Below are 14,729 nucleotides of genomic sequence, written 5' to 3'. Positions count from 1 at the left end.
AATTCGTCTAAGGCAATTGATCTCAACTTTGGCTGCATATTAGAATTATCTGGAATCTTTCTTAAAAAATACTGGTCCCTGCACACTACAGTGGGGGGCAGGGAAGGAGAAGAGGGATTAGGGTCAGAAAAAGGGAGCGGGAATTGTATGGGGAATATAACCAAAATGAAAATGCATACATTATGCAAAAATGAAAAATGATGTAAGAATTACATTAAAATAAAATAATTCATAAAAAAAATACTGGTCCCTGGATCATCCTAGATTCATCATCCAAATTTTTTGAGGAGGAATCCAGGCATCTATGAGGTCCTCAGATGATGTGAATGCTTAGCCAAGCCTGTTAACCTTGTTCTAAAGCAGTGCTTCTCAACTTTTAATGTGCATACAAATCACTTAGGGGTCATGTCAAAATGGAGATTCTGATTCAAGAGGTCTGGAATTAGACCTGAGATTCTGCATTTTTAATCAGTTCCCCCATCACATCATACTTTGAGTAGCAAGGGCTTAAGGCATTAATAAAAGGCAAACACACCCAGAGGAGACAAGCTTAACAAAGGTGGGCAAGCAAGAATTCACACGACATGCCAGGTCACTCATGAGTCAAAGCATTTGGCAGAGACATAACCTCCTGGGGGAAGTGGGGGAGAAGACAGGTAGGTGATCGCAGAAGGCTGGATTAAGAACTTGGACCATTACTATGTAAGTTGCTGGGGGTCCCCAAAAATGGGATGACATATGCACCTCCCTTCAGGGAGGTGGCTTCTGACTACAGTGTTCAGAATAGACTGAGTGAGGAAGGAGGGACCTGACCAGATGAAAGTACAGAAGCCAGTTAGGCAATCAATCATACATCTTGATTAGGATATTGACAATGGAAATGCCGAGAGACCTTAAAGAACAGTGATGTCATATGCAGGAAAGGGAGACTTAGGAAAAGCAAAGAAAGGTGTGTTTCAAACACTCTCACCACAGAGCAATATGATGCTAAAAGTTAGAATCACAGAAACTTTTAGAAGGATGAGTTTAAGCTGGAAGTAAGGATTTGGGAGCCCTGAGCCCTGATACAGGAGCAGTGGCCATGCAGAGGTGGTGCCTAGCTGAGCTCACAGAACTTAGAAGGGAAAAGAGGAGTGTCCAGAGATGCAGGGCAGACCAGAGCAGGGCCAAGAGTGGAGAGAATTCATTCAGTGAATACTTATTAAGACCTACTATGTGCCAGGCACTGGAGCAGGGAATATAGCAGTGAAGAGAGCAAAGCCCTGAGAAATAAGAGTGGGAAAACAATGAGAGGAAATGGATTAATGTGATCAGTCAAGGAAAACGGGCATTAAACTAGAGGTCTGGAGATCTGGGTTCTAACCTCAGCTCCACCACCAAGTAGCCGGGTGACCCATAGCTCTCTCTCTGGCCAGTTTCCTCAACTGAAAAAATTCCTGGGGTAGATGGTCTCTCAAGGCCTGGGCAGCAGACAGTCACAGCAGATCTCCATGAGCAGTGAGTGGTAGGGGCAGGCCCGGACATGAGGGCTTGGCGCTGCAGTGCGAGGAGGCAGATGGCAAGGCAGATGGTAGCTGTGCACAAAGACCGCTCATCCGAGGAGCCTGGCAGTGACAGGGAGAGCAGCAGAAAGCAGTGAGCCTTAGGAGACTCTCTAACAAGGGAGACGGGTGTGGTGGGTGAGGAGGATGGGGCTGAAAAGACTAGAATGCTAAATGAGGGATGAGAGATAGGTTAAGATGCAACGGAGGTTGGTTTAATTCCCCCTTGGCAGAAGACTGTATTTTGTATAAGAAATGCAACATACAAGGCCTGATGAAGGTTAAGTGCTTAAAAAAGGGAGCGAGAGGGCCCTCCCTGGTAGAGCAAGGAGTTAAGACGCAGCCTATGAAGCTATCTGCAATTATTGAAGCACAAGTTCGATGCTGGGCCAGGGAGGGGACCCACATGGCACAGCAGACCTCTCCTGACTCGCCCGCTGCTCCCCTCAGCAGTGTATTTCAGTCTATCTGCCTGTTTTGTTTCCCACTCTGTCTCTGGTGAATCCTCTCACACCCCCACACACACCTCTGGCCTGTACCCCAGTTCTTGTATGCATAAATAAATAAATCTTTTTTAAAAAGGGAGGGGAGAGAAGTTTGGAACAGGATTCATATTCTGTAGCAGTAATGGCAGTTAAGAAAGTAGGTTCTGAAATCCAACAGACCCAGTTCAAATCCCAGCCTCGCTCTCTTCAACTCTGTGACAAATTACTTCACCTGTCAACACCTGTATTTCCCCTGCTATTAAAGGGGAATGAGACAGTAACTACGTCATGAGGAAGGGTACTGAAATCATGCAATAAAATTCCCAAAGTAAGTGCTCCATAAATGCCAGCAATGATTACAAACACACATGACTATTATCTCTAGGTGCAGGGGAGAATAACTAAGGGTGTGTTGCTGGACACCCTCAATGTGGAAGAGAGCAAAACAAAAGGAAGAGTAGAAGAAACAGTTAGAGAAAGGAAAAGCAGTCCCACGCCTCTGTTGCTAATGAAAAGATGGGCATAGAAGAAGCAGCATTAGATTTTTCTAGAAACAGGAAATGTTGGGATGGGCTATGGTTGATGGGATGGAGTAGTTTTATTCCACATTCAACCCACGCTGGAGAAGCAACTCCTGGGGACCCCAACTCATGGTAAGCATACCCAGAGAATGGAACCCATTCAGACCTAGAACTCCAAGTTGATAAAAGGATTTTAAGAGAACCTAGAGACCAGTACCTCCCAAGCGGATACTTGGGGCCAGCTTCTTGAGCAATCACAGGGAATCTCATGTTCATAAAGTCCACAATAGATTGAATGCTGTGCTTGAAATTCTTAATAAATTTTCAACAGGGGGCCCCTTAATAAATTTTCAACTGGGCCCCACAAGCTGTGTAGTCAGTCTTGGAAATGCTGGTAAAGAGCATTCATCAGCTTAACATATGCTCAATAAAATCTAAGGGCTGGAAAGCAGTGAGGAATTTCCCATTACCATCAAACCAGAAAACAATTATTCAAATCCTCACTGAAAGCCCAACATTGGCCATTAATTTAAATGACAAAATGTAGTTGTTACCTATAGTAGGTAACTAAGGGTCTCCTTCAGACACACTCTCTAGAAATTAAGTCAAAGAAATCACTCTGGTGAGTCTCCTTGCTTTCTGTGTATCCCCCCATCATCACGGTGAGCTGCAATCATTCACTAGTACTCCTCTGCCTTCCTTCCTGGAGTCCTGAAAGTTGCCATCCTGTCGTTCATCTACATCTCCCCCAGTCCTGGCACATGATAGACCCATATAAATCTTTGAAAAATGAATAAAAAATCCAAGTGCCCTTCACAACTGCTGATGCAAGTCATGAAATAAACAAGATTTGCTTGACCAGACAGAGAAGACAAAGGCTGTGATGCTGCATTTCTGCAGCATAGATGCTGATGCCAGCAGGAAAACAGCCCAATCCTTTAGAGCATACCTTTGCCCTAAATAAATAGCTCTAAAGAAGCTCTAGGGGTCTATTTTCACAATAAGACATCTATTACACAAACATTTTTACACTACTTACAGTAAGATTGCTCACTTACCTGAATTTCCAAGACTTGACCTGTGTTAGGCCAATGCCAATTCCAGAATGTAGATATCTTAATTACCAGGGAATATATTGCCTTATACAGCACATAATGCAGAGAAGTCATCAAGTTCTGCAGAATTAAATCATTTTCATTCTTCAAGTGTTAACATAATATGGTTTCTAAATATTGGTAAGAAACTAACTTTAGGGGGCCTCCCTGCAGGCTCAAGGGGTTAAAACACAAACTATGAAGCTGTCCGCAGCCACTGCAACACGAGTTCAATCCCCAGCCAGCCAGGGAGCAACTTACATGGCCCAACAGACCTCTCCTGACTCACCCACTGCTCCCCTCAGCAGTGTACTGCGGTCAGTCTGCCTGTTGTTTCCCACTCTGTCTCTGGTGAATCCTCACCCCCACACACACACCTCTGGCCTGTACCCCAGCTCTCATATGCGTAAATAAATAAATCTTTAAAAAAAAAAAAAAAAAAAGGAAACTAACTTTAAGTATAGTTTCAGGGCCTCCCCGGCAGCGGGTTGAGTGCAGTGCAGTGCTGTGAAGCTGTCCTCAGCCTCTACAGCAGGGTTTCGATTCCCAGCCAGCTAGGGAGATTCCCACATGACGCGGCAGACCTCTCCTGTCTCGCCCACTTCTCCCCTCAGCAGTGTTTTTGGTCCATCTGCCTGTTCTGCTCCCCGCTCTGTCTCTGGTGAATTCTCTCACCCTCCCGTGCCTCTGGCCTGTATCCCAGTTCCTGTATAAGTAAATAAATCTTAAAATAAATAAATATTTTTTTTTTAAGTGTAGTTTCAGCTTTGCAGTTTTGCAAGGTTAAAAAGTTCTACAGGGCCTCCCTGGTGGCGCAAGGGGTTGAGCACAGCGCTGTGAAGTTGTCCACAGCCTCTACAGCGCGAGTTCGATCCCCAGCCAGGGAGCTACCTATATGCTGCAGCAGACCTCTCCTGACTCGCCCACTGCTCCCCTCAGCAGTGTACATCAGTCTATCTGCCTGTTCTGTTCCCCACTCGGTCTCTGGTGAATCCTCTTACCTCCCACACCTCTGGCCTGTACCCCAGTTCTTGTATGCATAAATAAATAAATGTTAAAAAAAAAGTTATACAGATCTGTTCCAAAACAATATAAATGCATTTAACACTAAAGCACTAAAAATGGTTGAGATATTTTTTCAAAAATCATTGTATTGTCATCTTACTGTATATTGATATCTAAAATTATTGCTAACCTCAAATGTCAAAAATTATTGCAGAAATTATATTGTATTTAAAATCTTTTAAGTATATATGCTGAGGATATAACCCAAATATTCATCAATTGATGAATGGATAAACAAAAGGTATTATCCACACAATGGAATATTATTTACCCATAAAAATGAATACAGGTATAACTACAATGTGGATGAAACTAGAAAACATACAGGTAAGTAAAACAGGCACAAAAGGCCACACATTATGATTTCATTTTGATGAAATGTCCAAAAATGGAAAAATCAGACACAGAAAGCTCATTAGTGATTGCCATGGGCTAGGAGTAGGGAAATGGAGTGTCTGCCAATGGGTATAAGGAGACTTTTGGGGGTGAAGAAAATGTTCTGCAATTAGATAATGGTGAAGGTTGCACAAACTTGGAAAAATAATAAAAACCCTTACACTATATAATTTTAAAAAATGGGTTTTATGGTATATGAATTTTTAAAGCATATATACCTTAGAAAATCTAGACTTTAATTTTTGACCTGACTGTACTTATTTATTTTTTTAAAGATTTGTTTATTTATGCATACAAGAACTGGGGTGTAGGCCAGAGGTGTGGGGATGGGTGAGAAGATTCACCAGAGACAGAGTGGGGAGCAGAACAGGCAGACTAACCAAAATACACTGCTGAGGGGAGCAGTGGGCGAGGCAGGAGAGGTCTGCTGCACCCTATGGGTCAGCTTCCTAGCAGGGGATAGTGGTAGTCTGCAGATAGCGTCACAGTGCCAAGACTGAACCCGTTGCACCACCAGGGAGGCCCCTGTTTCTAGTTTATTTTTACCATTATCATTCATTCTCTCCCTAAAGCAAGTAACCCAGGAGTCTCCCCTGTAGTGATCTCTTGTCTGGCAGGCACCTCTCGTGGCTGATTCTGGGACCTTGAGCTGGAAGGAGAGAGCCTCACCTTTTCAGGCCCCTCTCCCAGCCAGTGTAAATTAGCCCAAGTTGAAACTTTGGGTCATGTTGGGCCAATCACAGTACCTCAGTCTCCAGGCCCATTTGACTGGTCGAAGGACTGGTACGTGACCTGCACCTTGAGATTTTTTTCCCTTGGGAAGAGAGAGTCATTCCCTATCTGGAGAAGGAACTAGGAAAGGTGAAGGAAAAGAGCTGCCAGTTGCCCCAATTCCTCCCACAAGGATGAAGCGGACCTAAGAGAAGGAGACTGACCGCCAGCAGCATGCAGACTGATGGTTCCTGCTCTGGCCTGTGGTTAAAGTGAGTCTAATGATTCATCATTTTTGTTTGACTTATCGTGAGCTGGATTTCTAGTATTTGCAAATGAAACTCCTGACCAATACACACACACTCTGAGTCCAGTGAGTCAAAGTCCATCTGAAGACTGCCCCCTTTGCCCCCTTCTTCTTCAATAGCCTTTTCCCAGGTCTCCCTGCCTCTTGGTTCCACCCACCTGATCCCAGCTGGGGAGTTACTAGGTCACAGGACCTCTCCTAACCACAAATATGGCCCTGCACTCCCTGCTTAAAACACAACCGGCTCCCTGCGGGTTTGAGACAAAGCCCAGTCAGCCTCTACAGACCACAGTCTGCCCTTTACCTGCTCTCCAGGCACCAGGCACCGCTCACCAACCCCCACAAGCCACAGGTGCAAACTGAAATTGTTAAGCTTTGACGCAGGTTGGTTTTTCTCTTGAATTACTCTTCCTTCCTCTGTCCATTTATAAAACATCTACTTCACTCTCCAACTCCAGTATCATCTCATTTGGAAAAGCCAACACCCTGCTAACCATGGCCCTGCCTTACTCATTTCCTATTTGTTATTTTCATAATAACTGTGGTAGATGCCATGGGTGCCCCACCCAGACCCCACACTAACCCGCTCAGTGCCCACTGGTCTGGCTGCCCACTGACAGCACCTGCATTTCTTGGCCAGGCTGCTTCCGCTGTGTTTTGGAGCTACTTTGCCCACCCATGGAGCAAGCTGGAGAGGGCTTGGGGGCTACTGCCCACACACCTCTCAAACAGTGCTCAACCAAATCTGACAAGGGTTGCTGCTGAGAGACCCAGCTGCCTCACCCAGGGTGGGGACGCCGAGCTGTGTGTTGCATCCAGCCCTCAGGGTCCCCAGTAGGAAAAAGCTCCTGCTACGCTCCTGGACAGCGGCTTGTAACCTCCTGCCTTCCTGTCCCGTCCTGTCCCTCTCCCTCTTTCCTTCACCTCTCCAATAAACTACAGGGGTCTGCTTCTAAGGCAATTATATCATCTAGCCTTTCACAAGACTTGCTGTGTGTCAGACACTAAACACTCGCTCTTCAGAACAGCCCAGCTGAATAATCCCAAGTTTAGACAGGGAAACACTGAGGCATGACGCGAAGACACTAGCCCAGGGCCGCAGAGCTGGTAAACATTATTTAGCGTTTCATATGCTTCTGCAGCCATCTGTGTGTCTCTCTCCTTCCGGACTATGAACCTCTCAAGGGAGGGACTTTATTTTAAATTGTTCTCAACGTCCGCAGCGTCTAGCAGTCAGGCATGCAAGCAGATGCTCAAGAGAGGCAGGTTTTGAAAAGTGCCCGCACTTTGCTTCTCGAACACGCCATGTGCTTTTCCTGCCTTGGTACCTTTCTTTTCTCAAATGGGAATCCAGAGACACCCTTTGTGCATCTTTCTCTGGCCCTTGACCATGTCTCCCTTATGTCCCCCCTCCCACACACAATTATTCTTGGTCCCTGTTCAGGCAGCCAAAATGAGGAATTATGTAGGGCAAGAGAGAAGGAGATAGCATATGACCCCCTACTATCTAGTAAACAAACCCAGTGGCTCAAATGTAAATGTGCCAAGCTGTTACTATGTTCTCATTTTAACATGGAAAATCTGCTTCCTTCCCTGTAACTTCCATCAACACTCAATCCCCCCATCCCAAATGCTTTTCCTCAACCCTGTTTTCCCCCAAAGCTACCACCCCACATACTACCAAGCTGCCATGACCTCCTGCATTCCATTTGATTGTCAATATCTATTCTGTCTAACTGCTGACCTCAACCTCCGCACCCTCCAATCCGATCTCTGTTTGGATCTACTGGGGCCACACATCCATATAATAAAGAAGAGCTTCTCAGAGGCACCACTGGTGCCAAGCCTTGAAGTTTGAGTGGGTCTTCAACGACAGAGTTCAGGCAACCCCTGTCCTGAGTTCTTCAAACTGCATCCTTGCCATCTTGCCACTTCCTGCTCACATTTGCCTCCCACCTGTGTTGCTCTCTCAATGTATTGGTCACTTTTTTTAGTTTTAGGTGGCAAATCAAATTGAAAGTGTAAACAAAATGGAATTCAAGATGTTCTGTATCCCAGGAAGCAGTGCCAGCTTCAGGCACAGGTGGATCCAGGATTCAAGCGCTCTTCAGGGCATTTTCCCTCTTCCTCTCCAGCATTACCATCCCCTCTGGCTTTAGTCTCCAGCAGTTTCACAATCTAATAGCAAGATTCTTTCCCCCAGGATGCATCTAAGCAAGTTTTAGGTAAGTCTGTTTGGCTCTGTTAGGGTCACATGTCCACTAAGGAATATGGTTTAGCCAGTGGGAGAGATAATGAAAGCCCCTACAGCAGGAAGGCACAGGAAAACCAGGGAGTTTCTCCCCAACCCAAGCTCATCCTCTCTGGTTCAGGGTGTCCCTGGAGGCAGCTGCTTCCTCTCCAGGGTCACTCTCTAGTTCCAGCCTTTGTTGAACAGCCCGAACAGGGTTCTAGCTCCTGGATTCTGCTAACATCACCTCCTCCCACTGACCCTCCAGCCATAAGGTAACAGCAGTTTCCTGGTGTTGCTTCTCTCTGGGGTAGCTCACCATCCCATTTGACTTCTCACATTTTCCATCACTGATGCAACTCATACCCTACATAGTCCCTCGGTCTGAAATAGCTACAGTGGTTTTTAATCACTGATGTAGAAATTGGCAAAGAAATTGACATAAAATGGATATAGAAATTGACAAAGAGAAATGTTTTGGGCACTCTCCGACCGGCAGAGAGGAGGAAACAACAAACCAAAACGGCCAACAAGAAAAACGGACACAGCAAGCGGGACTGTGAGTGGAAAGGAACTATTGCAGCCACCACACCCCGTGAACGGGAGCTGAGGCGAACCCTGCAGGATCCGCCGCGGAGGTGAGCTCCAGGCGCCATTAAAGAAAGCCCCGCCCCCCAGGAGGAGACCAGCACCAGCACACAGCCCCGGCCGCCCGGTAAGCTTGCGCGGAAAGTGGCGCGGATCCAGACCGGATCGCAGCTGCCCAGGTCCCCGCGCCTGCGACCTAGGCTTGCGGGGAGACGGCGGAGGCCCTCCCTGAGTGAGCAGGAACAAGGCGCCCAGGCAGGGGAGCGGGATTCAAAAGGCGCCATTCCCGCGCCACTGATCTGGGCTACAGCCCGCGTCCTGGAACTGAGGGCTTTGGAACTGAGACCCGGGGCACGAAATTAGGGGCGTGGGTTCCCCACGACGGTGGGGCACAAGGCAGACACAGCACCCCAAAGCCGTTGAGGTGTACCCTACCATCCCCGCTCTGCTCCCTGTCCCACGGGGTGGAAAATCAGCTCCCCAAGGGCTCTAGGAGAGATCTCTGGCGCCACCTAGCGACTTGACCCCAGCACAGGCTACTGAAGGAGCTAGTGGCCAGCTGGGGAGTTAGCCCACACCTGGCTCCTTCTGAGCCCACAGGGAGAGCGAGCACCCACAGCCGGGGCAGACCAGGCACGCAGAAGAGTGTGCCTGAGACCAGACGCGCAGGGAGTGTGTCCCACATCACCATTTTAGAACAGGGACATTTCTTCAGTAAAGACTACCTGCAGAAGGCTTCCTCAGGAGCCAGAGGTGAGCGGGGGAAGTTCGCCCACGCCAGACCCCCTCTGGCCTGCAGTCCAAGCCCAGAGGGGAGCAGGAACCCACCGCCGGGGCAGACCAGGCGCACAGGGGAGTGTGTCCCCACATCGGCATTTTAGAACAGGGACCTTTCTCCATTAAAGGCTGCTTGAAACTGACAGATGACTCCTGGAAGAACCAGAGGGGAACAGAGAAGCCCACCCAAGATGCCGGCCAGTCCCAACAACACAGTGTCCCAACGCATACGGCAAATTAGAAAACAGACAGTAGGGAGGAGAAGAACCACACGCAACCTAGCAACTCTCCAGAGAAAAAGCACACCACAAAAAGAAAGCCAGCCCCCAGATTGCAAAGACAATAACTTGGAAGAATTTCTGAGCCTTCCAGAAAGAGAATTTAAAATTGCCGTGATTAAAAAACTGACAGAAGTCATAAAGGAAAACAATGATAAGGGAAAAATAATCAACGATCAGAAGAATGCAATTGAGTCCCTAGAGAGGGAAAACAATGGTCAGAAGAAAGAAATTGAGTCCCTAAAGAGGGAAGTAAAAGAAATGCAGGAGATCAAAGAATTAATGGAAGAACTAAAGAATTCTGGGAAAAGCAATGAAAGCAGAATAGATGAAATGGAAGAACGAATAAGTAATCTTGAAGACACAGAAATAAAAAGAACCAAAACAGAAAAGGAAAGAGAAGTACGAAGGAAAAAGAACGAAGAAAGACTTCGGGAACTATCTGACTCCATGAGGAAAGGAAATATAAGAGTTACAGGAATACCAGAAGGAGAGGAGAGAGATGTAGGAACAGAGAAAATATTCAAAGAGATAATTGAAGAGAACTTCCCAAATGTGAAGAAGGAGCTGAAAATTGATATACAAGAAGCAAGAAGAACACCAAACTTCCACGACGAAAGGAAAAATACAGCAAGACACATAATAGTAAAGCTCCCAAGAATCCAGGACAAGGAAAAAATAATGAAGCTGGCAAGAGGGAAGAAACAGATAACATTCAAAGGAAAACCAATCAGGCTGACATCAGACTTCTCCGAAGAAACACTACGGGCAAGGAGAGAGTGGAGGGACATAGTCAACAGACTCCAAGAAAACAGATGCCAACCAAGAATACTCTATCCCGCAAAGCTCTCCTTCCTCTTTGAAGAAAGAATATGGACCTTCCCAGACAAACAGAAACTCCGGAATTTCATTGCAACTAAACCCCCACTCCAAAAAATACTACAAGGAGTCCTAAAGCCAGAACCTCAGAGGGACGAATAACAATGAAAGAAGGCCAAAAAAAAAAAAAGTTATTAAAAGAATAAATAAATAAAGTCAAAGGAAAGACAAACACAATGGCAAATACAGATGTTAACATATCAATATTAACTCTAAATGTAAATGGACTAAACTCTTCAATAAAAAGACACAGAGTGGCAGCCTGGATTAAGAAACAAAACCCAACCTTTTGCTGTCTCCAGGAAACACATTTAGCTACAAAAGATAAAAATAGGCTCAAAGTTAAAGGATGGAAAACAATCCTACAAGCAAATGGACCAAAAAAGAAAGCAGGAACAGCTATACTTATATCAGATAAAACAGATTTCAAACTCAAAAAGATAAAAAGAGACCCCAATGGTCACTACATTATGATCAAGGGGACAATACTTCAAGAAGAAATAACACTCATTAACATATACTCACCAAACGAAGGAGCACCAAAATATATCAGACAACTGTTGTCCTCTCTGAAAACAGACATCAGAGAAAACACATACGTAGTGGGAGACTTCAACACACCACTATCAACAATGGATAGATCAACAAGACAAAAAATAAGTAAAGAAACCAAAGCTCTAAATAAGGACCTAGAGCAATTAGGCTTAACAGACATCTATAGAACACTAAACCCCCAAAAAACGGAGTACACATTTTTCTCAAGCGCACACGGATCATTCTCCAGGATCGATCACATACTGGGGCACAAGACAAACATCAACAGATACACCAAGATTGAAATCATATCAACCATCTTTTCTGACCATGAAGGCATCAAACTAGAAATAAACCATAAAAAGAAGGCAAGGAACTTTCCTACCTCATGGAGATTAAAAACCACACTACTGGAAGACCATTGGACTAATGAGGAGATCAAAGAAGAAATTAAAAAATTTTTTGAATTGAACGACAAGGAGGACACTAATATCCTAAATGTATGGGATGCAGCAAAAGCAGTAATAAGAGGAAAATATATAGCAATAGAAGCTCACATCAAGAAACAAGAAAGAACGCAAAGAAACAACCTCATCTCGAAGCTCAAAGATCTAGAAAAAGAACAACAAAAAAACCCCAAAACCAGTAGAAGAAAAGAAATAATAAAAACCAAAGCAGAAATAAATGAAATTGAAACTAAAAAAACAATCCAAAAGATCAATGAAACCAAGAGCTGGTTTTTTGAAAAAATCAATAAAATAGACAAACCCCTAGCCAGGCTCACAAAGGAAAAAAGGGAGAAAGCACAAATAAACAGGATCATCAATGAAAGAGGAGAAATCACAACGGACACAGCAGAAATCAAAAGAATAATCAGTAACTACTATGAACAGTTATATGGAAACAAGTTCAACAATCTAGAGGAGATGGACAAATTCCTACAACTCTACAATCACCCAAAGCTAGATAAAGAAGAAATAGAACACCTAAACAGACCAATTACAATTAGCGAAATTGAAATGGTAATAAAAAACCTCCCCAAAAACAAAAGCCCAGGACCTGATGGATTTACAAATGAATTCTACCAAACATTCAGAGACGAATTAGTGCCTATCCTTCACAAACTCTTCCAAAAAATTGAGAAGGAAGGGACAATACCAAACACGTTTTATGAAGCCAACATTACACTAATACCAAAACCGAACAAGGACAACACAAAAAAGGAAAACTACAGGCCAATCTCCCTAATGAACACTGATGCAAAAATCCTCAATAAAATTTTAGCTATCAGAATCCAACAATGTATCCATAAGATAATTCACCACGACCAAGTTGGATTCATTCCAGGAGCACAAGGATGGTTTAACATCCGAAAATCAATCAACGTTATCCAACACATCAACAAAAAGAAAATAAAAACCATATGATAATATCAATAGATGCTGAGAAAGCTTTCGACAAAGTGCAACACCCATTCATGATAAAAGCCCTTGAAATTCTGGGGATACAAGGAACATACCTCAACATCATAAAGGCCATCTATGACAAGCCAACAGCCAGTATCATTCTCAATGGTGAAAAGCTGAAAGCAATTCCATTAAGATCTGGAACAAGACAAGGATGTCCACTCTCACCATTGCTTTTCAATATAATACTGGAAGTCCTAGCCAGGGCAATAAGACAAGAGAAAGACATCCAAGGAATCCAAATAGGAAAAGAAGAAGTCAAACTATCACTATTTGCAGACGATATGATATTATACATAGAGAACCCAAAAACTCCACAGAAAAGCTAATTCAACTCATCAATCAGTTCAGTAAAGTGGCAGGATACAAAATCAACACGCAAAAGTCAGTAGCCTTCCTATACACAAACAATAAATCTGAAGAAGAAGAAATCAAAAAGACCATCCCTTTTGTTATTGAAACAAAAAAAATCAAATATTTGGGAATAAATCTAACAAAAGAGGTAAAGGACCTATACAAAGAAAACTATAAAACACTGTTAAAAGAAATAGAAGAAGACAAAGAAATGGAGAGACATCCCCTGCTCATGGATTGGAAGAATAAACATTATTAAAATGGCCATCCTACCAAAAGCAATATACAGATTCAATGCTATTCCAATCAAAATTTCAATGTCATTCTTCAAAGAAATAGAACAATTATTGATGAAATTCATATGGAATCACCAAAAACCCCGAATAGCCAAAGCTCTCCTGAAAAAAAAAGAAGGGAATGGAGGCATCAGACTCCCAGACTTCAAACTATACTACAAAGCCATAATCATCAAAACTGCATGGTATTGGAACAAGAACAGACATACAGACCAATGAAATCGAATAGAAAATCCAGAAATAAACCCACAGATTTATGGTCAACTAATCTTTGACAAAGGAGCAAAGAATATGCATTGGAGCAAAGAAAGTTTGTTCAATAAATGGTGCTGGGAAAACTGGGTCGCTACATGCAAAAGAATGAAGCTTGACCACCACCTCACACCATACACAAAAATCAACTCAAAATGGATTAAAGAACTAGACATAAGACCTGAAACCATAAAATATATAGAAGGAAATATAGGCGAAACACTACGGGATTTGCACATCAAAGACATCTTTACAGACACATCACCCAAAGCAGTGATAGTGAAGGCAAAGATAAACAGCTGGGACTACATCAAATTAAAGAGCTTTTGCACAGCAAAAGAGACAATAACAAAAACAAAGAGAAACCCCACCAACTGGGAGAACATTTTTGCACCCAACACTAATGATAAAGGACTGATCACAAAAATCTGCAAAGAGCTGATGAGACTCAACAACAACAAAGAAAATAATCCAGTCAAAAAATGGGCAGAAGAGCTTAAAAGAAACTTCTCTGAAGAGGAAATGCAAATGGCCAACAGGCATATGAAAAAATGTTCAACATCACTTGTCATCAGGGAAATGCAAATCAAAACTACCATGAGATACCATCTTACACCAGTGAGAATGGCACATATTAAAAAAACTAGCAACAACAAATGTTGGCGAGGGTGTGGAGAAAAAGGAACTCTTCTGCACTGTTGGTGGGAGTGCAAACTGGTCCAACCACTGTGGAAAGCTGTATGGAGATTTCTGGACCTACTAAACATAGAGCTTCCATATGATCCAGCAATTCCACTCCTAGGTATTTACCCAAAGGACACAGAAACATCAATTCCAAAGAACACCTGCACCCCTATGTTTATAGCAGCACTGTTTACAATAGCTAAGCTTTGGAAACAACCCAAATGCCCAAAAGTAGATGACTGGATCAAGAAGATGTGGTACATATATACCA

The 14,729-nt window shown here is 43.8% G+C and overlaps 1 protein-coding gene across 1 annotated transcript in view; it reads right to left on the bottom strand.

The window, feature by feature from the left end:
* SNX30 (sorting nexin family member 30) overlaps positions 1–14,729 on the bottom strand; it is a 92,474-nt gene that overhangs the window by 70,662 nt on the left and 7,083 nt on the right. The window lies entirely within an intron of this gene.

Source organism: Talpa occidentalis, unplaced genomic scaffold, assembly GCF_014898055.3.
Source record: "Talpa occidentalis isolate TD23 unplaced genomic scaffold, MPIMG_talOcc4v2.1 talOcc4.7, whole genome shotgun sequence".
NCBI lineage: Eukaryota > Metazoa > Chordata > Mammalia > Eulipotyphla > Talpidae > Talpa > Talpa occidentalis.
This window is presented reverse-complemented; position numbering and strand designations above follow the sequence as displayed.